Source organism: Salvelinus sp. IW2-2015, unplaced genomic scaffold (genome assembly GCF_002910315.2).
Source record: "Salvelinus sp. IW2-2015 unplaced genomic scaffold, ASM291031v2 Un_scaffold5043, whole genome shotgun sequence".
Taxonomy (NCBI): domain Eukaryota; kingdom Metazoa; phylum Chordata; class Actinopteri; order Salmoniformes; family Salmonidae; genus Salvelinus; species Salvelinus sp. IW2-2015.
Window position 1 is genome coordinate 46,924 of NW_019946310.1, and position 10,932 is coordinate 57,855.

General features: G+C 44.9%; 1 non-coding gene across 1 annotated transcript in view; it reads right to left on the minus strand.

Annotated features, from left to right (window-relative positions):
• The window catches only part of LOC112077914 (uncharacterized), a 10,415-nt gene extending 954 nt beyond the window's left edge, over nucleotides 1-9,461 (minus strand). Inside the window, exons 1-3 of the transcript XR_011478366.1 lie at nucleotides 8,943-9,461; nucleotides 7,937-8,037; nucleotides 1,346-1,954 (exon numbers count right to left, since the gene is read on the minus strand). This is a non-coding gene — a transcript (uncharacterized protein). The remainder of the gene's footprint in view (nucleotides 1-1,345; nucleotides 1,955-7,936; nucleotides 8,038-8,942) is intronic.
• Nucleotides 9,462-10,932: the final 1,471 nt, after the last annotated feature.

The window sequence follows — 10,932 nt, forward strand, 5'->3', positions numbered from 1 at the left end:
ATTGTCATTTCTGGAAGCTATATTTAACCTGTTGATGCACTTTGAAACACTGATCTAAGGTTTTGGTTAGTCAAGGTTTTAGAGAAGGTAAGTTCATTCTTAGATGTGTCCTAGGGCACCTCCTACCTGGAGGTATAAATCCTATGTAAACAGGGTGTTGTGTGTACTCCTCATAGCCTTCCAGGGAACCTTTCCAGTAAAGCCTGGCTACTTCTAGGAAGAGATCCACACATACTTGTCTTTACTGTCTCTTTCCCTCCTCCCTATCTCACCTTCTCTCGTTTCGATATGATCTTCCCCCTCTCTCTTTCCTCTCTCCCTCGCTCTTTACCCTGTCTCTCTCTTCCTCCCCCTCGCTCTTTACCCCGTCCTCTCTTCTCCCTGTCTCTCTCGTCTTACCCCTGTTCTCTTCTCTCCCTCTCTCGCTCTTACCCCCTGTCTCTCTCTTCCTCCCTCTCCCTCGCTCTTTACCCCCTGTCTCCTCTTCCTCCCTCTCACTCTTACCCCCTGTCTCTCCTTCCTCCCTCTCTCGCTCTTTACCCCCTGTCTCTCTCTCAGGACCCTGGAGGAGGCCCACTGGTGCAAAAGACACGGTTGTGTGTGGCTCGCAACGAAAAATAGGCCTGGTGCCTGTGGTCTGGCGGGGCTCGGGCCCCCGTGAGCTAGAGTCTTCTACCAGTCCTACGAGGAGCTGGGGAGGCTGGAGACTAGCATGAGGAAAAGAAGTAGCCGTTGTACAGCACCGGCCACAGTGTCTCGGCAGAGGCTACAGTCAAGAATCAGCTCTCTGTGGAGGAGAGAGAGAGAGGGGGGAGAGATAGAGAGAGAGGAGTGTGTCGAGAGACCTCGGCCAGGGGGAGTACACATTACAGCCCCCAGTGGTTCAGTGCAGGGGGCCGCGGAACTCTGACATCAGAGTGACGTGGGAGGAGAGGAGGGGATATGTTGAGAGGGAGACTCAGGGAAGGGGGGGAAGGATGCCTCATCCTGTCATAGCTTGGGCCAAACCCCCAGGGACCAGGTCAGAAGCCCCTGTGTGCCCCCAACAACCCCACACTTCCCCTCTGGAGCATCACTAAGATGGACTGGACTACCAGTTAAAACCTGAGCCTGAGGATGAAGATAGAAGGACTAGGGTTGCAATTTTCCACTTTAACTTCCCAGGTTTTCCAGAAATCCAGTTGGAAGACTCCCGAAATCAGGAGGATGAAGCAGGGAATTCAGAATCTACCAACCAGGATTCTGGAAAACCTGTGCAGGTTGTAGATTCTGAATTCCCTGCTTCAATCCCTCCTGATTTCAGGAGTCTTCCAATGGATTTCTGGAAAACCTTTGGTAAAGTTACTGGGAAAATTGCAACCCTAGTCCCTTCTATCTTCATCCTCAGGCTCAGGTTTAACTGGTAGTCAGTCCATCTTAGTGATGCTCCAGAGGGGGAAGTGTGGGGTGTGTTGGGGGCACACAGGGGCTTCTGACCTGGTCCCTGGGGGGTTTGGGCCCAAGCTATGACAGGATGAGGCATCCTTCCCCCCTTCCCTGAGTCTCCTCTCAACCATTCCCCACTCTCCCCTCCTCTCCTCTCCACGTCACTCTGATGTCGAGTTCCGGGCCCCTGCCTGAACACTGGGGCCTGTGAATGTGTACTCCCCTGGCCGAGGTCTCTCGACACACTCTCTCTCTCTTCTCTCCCCCTCCTCTCTCTTCTCTCTCCCACAGAGAGCTATGATTCTGTGACTGCTAGCCTCTGCCCGAGACACTGGGCCGTGCTGTACAACGCTACCTTCTTTTCCTCATGCTAGTCTCCAGCCTCCCCAGCTCCTCGTAGGACTGGTAGAAGACCTCTAGCTCACGGGGGCCCCAGCCCCGCCAGACACACAGGCACCAGGCCCTATTTTCATTGCGAAAGCCACACACAACCGTGTCCTTTGCCACCAGTGCGGCCTCCTCCAGGGTCCTGAGAGAGAGACAGGGGGTAAAGAGCGAGAGAGGGAGGAAGAGAGAGACAGGGGGTAAAGAGGAGAGAGGGAGGAAGAGAGAGACAGGGGGTAAGAGGCAGAGGGAGAGGGAGGAAGAGAGAGACAGGGGTAAAGAGCGAGAGAGGGAGGAAGAGAGAGACAGGGGTAAAGAGCGAGAGAGACAGAGGAAAGAGAGAGACAGGGGGGTAAAGAGCGAGAGAGGAGGAAGAGAGAGACAGGGGTAAAGAGCGAGGGAGAGGAGGAAGAGAGAGAGGGGGAAGAGTAATAGAAAGAGAGAAGGGTGAGATAGGAGGAGGGAAAGAGACAGTTAAACAGGAATGAGTATGTGGTGGATTCTTCCTAGAAGTAGCCAGGCTTTACTGAGAAGAGGTTCCCTGGAAGGCTACTGAGGAGTACACACAACACCCTGTTTACATAGGATTTATACTCCAGGTAGGAGGTGCCCTAGGCACACATCTAGAATGAACTTACCTTCCTAAAACCTGACTAACTCAAAACCTTAGATCAGTGTTTAAAGTGCCATCAACAGGTTAATATATACTTTCCAGAAATGACACACAAACAGGTAAATCATACCTCATCGCACTTCTGATTTATGTTGGACATGACACAAACACTCTGGGAAGAGGGAAGGCTTCCACATAGCTTTTGCCGTGTTGCGTGCTTAACCATGCATCATATACACCACCCCATATTATCTTCCTGCCACTGTTGTTTCATGTTGTAGCTTACCAAGACTACCATCATCCTCTCTGGTATGCACTGCAATCTACAACACTGATGGTTACATGCAATCTACAACACTGAGGGTTACATGTAATCTTACAACACTGATTTTACATGTAATCTACAACACTGATGGTTACAGTAATCTACAACACTGATGGTTACACGCCAATCTACAAACATGATGGTTACACGCAATCTTACAACACTGATGGTTACACGCAATCTACAACACTGATGGTTACAGCAATCTACAACATGACGTGACAAACGATGGTTACAGCAATCTACAACACGATGTTACTACGCCAATCTACAACACTGATGGTTACACGTAATCTACAACACTGATGGTGTACACGCAAATCTACAACACTGATGGTTACACGCAATCTACAACACTGTATGGTACATTTAATCTACAAACCTTGATGGTTACATGTAATCTACAACACTGATGGTTTTACATGTGCAATGCTACAACACTGATGGTTACATGTAATCTACAACACTTGATGGTTTACATGCAAATACCGTGTACATAACCAACCTGATGGTTACATGTAAATCGACAACACTGATGGTTACATGTAATCTACAACACTGATGTTACATTGTAATCTACCAACACTGATGGTTACATGTAGAATCTACAACACTGATGGTTACATGCTATCTTACAACACTGATGTGTTACATGTAATCTGACAACACTGATGGTTACATGCTAATCTACAACACTTGATGGTACATGTAATCTACAACACTGTGGTTACATGTTAACTACAACACTGATGGTTACATGAATCTACAACACTGATGGTCATGCAATCTACAACACTGATGGTTAACATGCAATCTACAACACTGATGTTACATGCAATATCACAACACATGATGGTTACATGCAATCTACAACAGATGCTTACATGCAATCTACAACATTGCATGGTTAACAATGCTAATCTACAACACGTGGATGGTTACATTGTAATCTACAACACTGATGGTTACATGCAATCTACAACACTGTGGTATGCATAACAACTGATGTCATGAATCTACAAACACTGATGGTGTACATGCAATCGACAACACTGATGGTTACATTGCAATCTACAAACAACTGATGGTTACATGCAATCTACAACACTGATGGTTACAGTAATCTACAACCATGATGGTTACGATGTAATTACAAACACTGTGGTTTACATGTAATCACAACACTGATGGTTACATGTAAATCTACAACACTGATGTGTTACCATGTTAATCTTACGAAACACTGATGGTTACATGCAATCTACAACACTGATGTTACATTCCATCTACAACACTGATGGTTACATGCAATCTACACATGATGGTTACAGTAATCTACAACACTGATGGTACATGTAATTCGCCAACACTGATGGTTACATGTAATCTCACAACACTGATGTTACATGTAATCTACAACACTGATGGTTACATGAATCTACAACACTGTGTTACATGCAATCTACAACACTGATTTTACATGCAATCTACAACACTGATGGTTTACATGCAATCTACAACACTGATGGTACATGCAATCTACAACACTGATGGTTACATGCAATTCTTTCAACACTGATGGTTACATGCAATCTACAAACACTGATGGTTACATGCAATCTACAACACTGATGGTTACATGCAATCCTACACACTGATGGTTACATGCAATCTACAACACTGATGGTTACATGCAATCTACAACACTGATGGTTACATGCAATCTTACAACACTGATGGTTACATGCAATCTACAACACTATGGTTTACATGTTAATCTACAACATGATGTTACATGTAATCTACAACACTGATGGTTACATGTAATCTACAACACTGATGGTTACATGTAATCTTACAACACTGATGTGTTACATGCTCTACTAACACTGATGGTTACATGCAAGCTTACAACACTGATGGTTTACATGTCATCTACAACACTGATGGTTTACATGCAATCTTACAACACTGATGGTTACAGTAATCTAACACACTGATGTTACATGTAATCTACAACCTGATGGTTACATGTTAATCTACAACACTGATGGTTACATGCAATCTACAACACTGTATGGTTACATGCAATCTACAACAACTGATGGTTACATGTAATCTACAACACTTGATCTTACATGCAATCTACAACACTGATGGTTACATGCAATCTACAAACATGATGGTTACATGTAATCTACAACACTGATGGTTACATGGCAACGCTACAACACTGATGTTAAATGCAATATACAACATGATGGTTACATGAATCTACCAACACTGATCGTGTCGTACATGTAAATCTACAACACTGATGGTTTACATGTAATCTACAACCTGATGGTAATGTCAATCTACAACAACTGATGGTGACATTGCATGTCTACAACACTGATGGTTACATGTAATCTACAACACTGATGGGTTACATGTAATCTACAACACTGATGGTTACATGAATCTACAACACTGATGGTTACAATGTAATCTACAACACTGATGGTATCATGCAATCTACAACACTGATGGTTACATGTACATCTACAACACTATGGTGACAAATCATAGTGTCCCCCTGCCCCCACACAAACCAACACACACACACACACACACACACACACACACACACACACACACACACACACACACACAGCACACAAAAGTCTCACTTAGAAGGAACAGCCATAGAAATGATGAAGACTTTCTAATGCCTATAAAGCCTTTATAAGTTGTAGTTTTGTTTCAAATGGGATTGAAATTGATAAACAGAGACCGTGTTTGATAGCTTACATATGTGGTGCATTGTGGGTAATTGTGACTGACTGATCTACAAATCATAAGACTAGTTATTTAGGATGCAAGGTGATTTGTATTTTGACTGACTGATCCTAAATAACTAGTCACTATGATTTGTAATCAGTCAGTCAGGTCTACAGTCGATGTGAAACAAGCCAGAATCTTCCAGCGTGTTTCTCACAGCGTTTCCTGTCTTCCTGCGACCCTATGGCCTGACCTCAACCTGTCCCTGGTGCTACTAGTCTAAACGGGATCTGACGTCACCCTATTGAAGTTGACATTTAATGGTTAAGGTAAGGGTTAATGTTATTGTTAAAGTTAAGGGTTGGGTTTGGTAGGGGTTAAGGTTAGGGATGTCCTAAGGATCCCAGATAGCACTAACGCCCTGACAACCACTGCTTATTAAGGACCTCGGCTTTGGGGCCCTTTCATTGCCTGCTGCTAAAACCTCCCGCACGCACACTGACACACGTACACGCATGCACTTCAGACAGAAGTCCTCTCTGCTGCAGCTAAAACAGCTGCTGGGACGTTTATAGGAATAATTACAGAGTGGGATAAACCCCGTTAAGCACATTGATGAGGGATCTCTGCTGGGTCTTTATTGAAGCTGAATCAGCAAATTATCTCCAGCTCCTTTTCTTGCTGTGCCAGAAAGTGTGTACGTCCCAAATTGCACCTTATTCCTATGTAGTGCAATGATTTTGACCAGGGCACACAATAGGGAACAGGGTGCTAATACTATGGACTAGGGTTCCATTTGTGATGTAGCCAGACAGTTCTGCTGGCCACTTTGCTACAGCAGATAAAGAGGTCCCACACCCACAGGTCTGGAATGAGGCCTGTTTTTCACTGTTAACACCATGGCTGGATCCCAAATGGAACCCCATGCCCTACATAGGGCCCATAGGTGTTCTGGTCAAAATAGTGCACTCTAAGAGCAAAGGGTGCATTTGGGATGCATCCCACTGGCTTAGACGGGCAATGCGCCGGTGTTACGGTAGAAAGACATTGCCCTGACATTTGTTCCGCCCCTGTATTAAAATAGCTAAATGATCCTTGGTATGACCTTCTTAAAACCATTCCATATAGCTTAGTAGAACCCCCCTCTTCCCCCGGCTTAGACAGGGCTTAGACTGTAATGGGGTTAATCAATGGAGCACTTTCCCACACTGTTCCGTTGGACGTTATAATTGCATTGGGGATTCTTTGGGTGGTGCAATCTATTTGAAAGTGACTATAGTTTACAGCAGGTGTCTTCAACTGCCTCCTGGAGCATGGAGGGTTGCTGTTTCTGCTTCCCGACAATGGCGAGGTGCAAAAAAGATGGAAGAATTCAGATATGACATCATCGTTTTGAGCACTATCCAGGCTTTAAACTACGGCGCGCGACATGGTTCAATTGTGCCTATAAATCAGCAATCTGCTTTTTCTTTTTTTCAAATTGACGCTGTCTTTGGAGCTAGAATTGGATCATGTATACTGTTGCTAATGATGACACACAAAAAAGAGCAACGGAAAGCATTGTACAATACCGCAAAGTCACCAAATGAGGCGTTTATGGTAAGTACATGGGGGTATATTTACACCTTTGCCATTAAGGCCATTGACCGGCCAGACAGGACAACACAAGCACACAAACTGGCTTCCCAGCTCGAGATCAGTTCTATATCTCACACGATCGTGCCGACCCCAACCGGAAACTGTGCTGGCTCAACGACCCCAAACGGAACCGTGCTGCTCACGACAGTCGGTTACAGCACGGTTACAGCTACTATGGTGGATAACGTAACCAGGCCCAGCCCAGTACGGCTCTGCTCGCAGGGTGTCAAGGCTACTTGAGAAGCTGTAGTCAACAGACACTGTGGCCCTCGAGGCTAGGAATGGGATACCTGCTTTAGAGCACGAACCCCATACGTAGGCCTCTACAATTGGGTACATCCTATGGATCCCAAAGGAAACCATTTAGGCCAGTGCTGCTCAACCCTCTTCCTGGGGATATACCGTCCTGTAGGTTTTCAGTCCAACCCTAACCTGACATACCTGATTCAGCTAGTTAAGGTCTTGGTAAGCAGCTAATAAACTGCGGTACTGTGCTAAATAACGGTTGGACTGAAACCCTGCAGGACGGTAGAGCTCCAAGAAGGCAGCCCTGACCTAGCCTATCAGAGGCAAGGGAGGCTATTACCATTTCACAAAACCTTCTCAGAATTAAAGCATTGTCTAGGGGTGGGGCTAGAATGGATTTGAACTGGCTGTTCCATCAGCATGGTGGAAGCTGATTGGACAAACAGTCTACACACCTCACTGGCTATCAAAAAGAATGGACGCATCTCAAACTGTCCCTTTAGACTATTGAAAACAGCCTTCCTGACAGGATATGACCTCACCCGTAAGAGGAAGTTCCAGGGGGGCAGAGCACAGCGATGACACGCCCCCTGAGCTGTCCTGTCTGCCGCTGGACCTCGATCCCATCACGTCACCACCACTCCTGGAACACAACACAGTAGTGACAAAGATCTGTTGTGGTCAAATAGGTAATGTTTCAGTGGGCTGACCATGTAGATGATACTCATAGATTCTAATTACACTCTGATTACATCACTTCTTGCTGATTCGAGTATTGGCTCAATAATGACAAAGAAGCCCAAACGTGTCTGCTGCAGAGGGACAAGACAAAGCCATGATAAAATATATTGGCTCACCATTAACTAGCAGTTAGATAGAGAACAAGCTATAGCTGACTAGCACAACAACTAACGGTAGCAATCATGGTTACTTTGCACATTTTTATTTTATGTTTGACATACTTTGGTTAGTTGAATACTATTTTGTAAATGACAAACCTTTTCAAAACTCTAAATTGTGATTTGAGGGCAGAGCTAAGTTCCATCTGCTGGCATATTTCCACCATAAGACTTGACCCCAGTGTTTGGCCTAAAGACATAGACCTTAGTGTTTCACCCTCTGAAGCCTGGCCCAAAACAAGTCTACTCTGGGCCAGAAAAGACCCGACCTGGCACCAGACTGGGCCATTTGGGACTTTTCTAAAAAGCCTTTTCCTTCACAAAAGGAACCGTTCAGATATCAGTGGTGTTGATTCTGCTCTTCACAAGTCTTTAGTGTCAGCCCGAGCTATAGAAACAAAACTTCGCCTAAATAACAACTAGTGCTTACATACAAACAGATTGGAGTAGGACCAGACAGACCAGATGGAAATGTGTTGCAGTATCAGATCTCACATGCTGGAGGGAGTGTTAACGTCTCAGGAACCACCTAAATATGGTATAGCAATCTTTTCCTTGACTGCAAAAAAATAGGACTTGGAACCCGACCCCTAAGTCTGTTGTATGACAGTGTGACATGCTGGGTTTGTGTGTGTAGTATTGTGGGTACCTGGGGATCCAAAGGGTTCCATTGACAGCCAGCACAGTGAGGGCCTGCAGGTGGGGGGAGTGGTGGTAAAGGTTGTGGTGGGGTCAGAGTTCACCACAGAGTCAGAGTCATCTGGGTGTCCTGAGGCCTCTCTTCCTCCTCAGTGGAAAAAGGCATACTGCTGGAACTAGCCAATGAGTCTGAGCGCGCCAGGAACTGGATCTGTCCAATCCCAGTGCTCTGACAAGGGGCCGGATCGGTCAAATCCCAGCGAAGGGGTGGAGTCAGAGGACATGGAGCAGTAGTCCGTCACGAATCCTGGTGCTGGATGATCTGAGTCCCCGCCTCCTCACTGTAGATCAGCGTCACTTTGCCGTTAGGACACTCCTCCTCTTCCTCCTCCTCATCTAGACTCTTCCTCTGTGAAGTCAAGGTCAGGACTAGTAGCCATGGTAACCCCTGCAGGTCGCTGTACAGTGAACACGTCCCGGAGAGGGTTGGCGTCTCCACAGCTGGAATGACGAAATACATTTTGTATTATGTGTATGTATTGGTCACATGGTCTGTTGCAGACTAAATTGTGTCTTGGCTGTGTATTTGTATTCATTATTGGATCCCCATTAGCTGCTGACCTTCCTGGGGTCCAGGAAAATGAAGGCAGTTTAAACTATTTTAAAAACATACAATACATTCACAGTTTCACAACACACTGTGTGCCCTCAGGCCCCTACTCCACCACTAGCACATATCTACAGTTCTTATCTCATGTGTATGTGTTGTTTATAGGCGTATTTTATCGTGTGTGTGTATGCATGTGTCTGTGGCTTAGTTTATGTTGCTTCACAGTCCCCCCTGTTCCATAAGGTGTTTTTTTAATCTGTTTTTTTAATCACTGTTATTGCTTGCATCAGTACTTGATGTGAATAGAGTTCCATGACGTCATGGCTCTACGTAGTACTGTGCGCCTTCCATAATCTGTTCTGACTTGGGGACTGTGGAAGAGACCTCTTGTGGCATGTCTTGTGGGGTATTGCATGGCTGTTCAAAACAGACAGCTCGGTGCATTCAACATGTCAATACCTCTCATAAATACAAGTAATGATGAAGTCAATCTCTCCTCCACTTTGACCAGGAGGATTAACATGCATATTATTAACATTAGCTCTCTGTGTACATCCAAGGGCCAGCCGTGCTGCCCTGTTCTGAGCCAATTGCAATTTTCTTAAGTCCCTCTTTGTGACACCTGACCACATGACTGAACAGTAGTCCAGGTGCGACAACACTAGGGCCTCTAGACCTACCCTACCTTGTTGATAGTGCTGTTAAGAAGGTCTCCATCTTAGCTACTGTTGTATCAATATGTTTTGACCATGACAGTTTACAATCCAGTATTAGTATTAGTTTAGTCCCCCCAACTTGCTCAATTTCCACATGATTTATTACAAGGTTTAGTTGAGGTTTAGCGAATGATTTGTCCCAAATACAATGCTTTTAGTTTTAGAAATATTTACAACRAACTTATTCCTTTCCAACCACTCTGAAACMAATAGCTGACATGTATAGTGTTGATTCATCCACATACATAGACACACTGGCTTTACTCATGTCATTAGTAAAGATTGAAAAAAGTAAGGGGCCTAGACAGCTGCCRTGGGGAATTCCTGATTCTACCTGGATTATGTTGGATAGGCTTCCATTAAAGAACACCCCCTGTGTTCTGTTAGACAGGTAACTCTTTATCCACAATATAGCAGGGGGTGTAAAGCCATAACACATACAATTTTCCAGCAGCAGACTATGATTGATAATGTCAAAAGCCGCACTGAAGTCTAACAAAACAGCCCCCACAATCTTTTTATCCTCAATTTCTCTCAGCCAATCATCAGTCATTTGTGTAAGTGCTGTGCTTGTTGAATGTCCTTCCCTATAAGCATACTGAAAGTGTGTTGTCAATTAGTTTACTGTAAAATAGCATTATATCTGGTCAAACACAATTTTTRCCAAAAGTTTA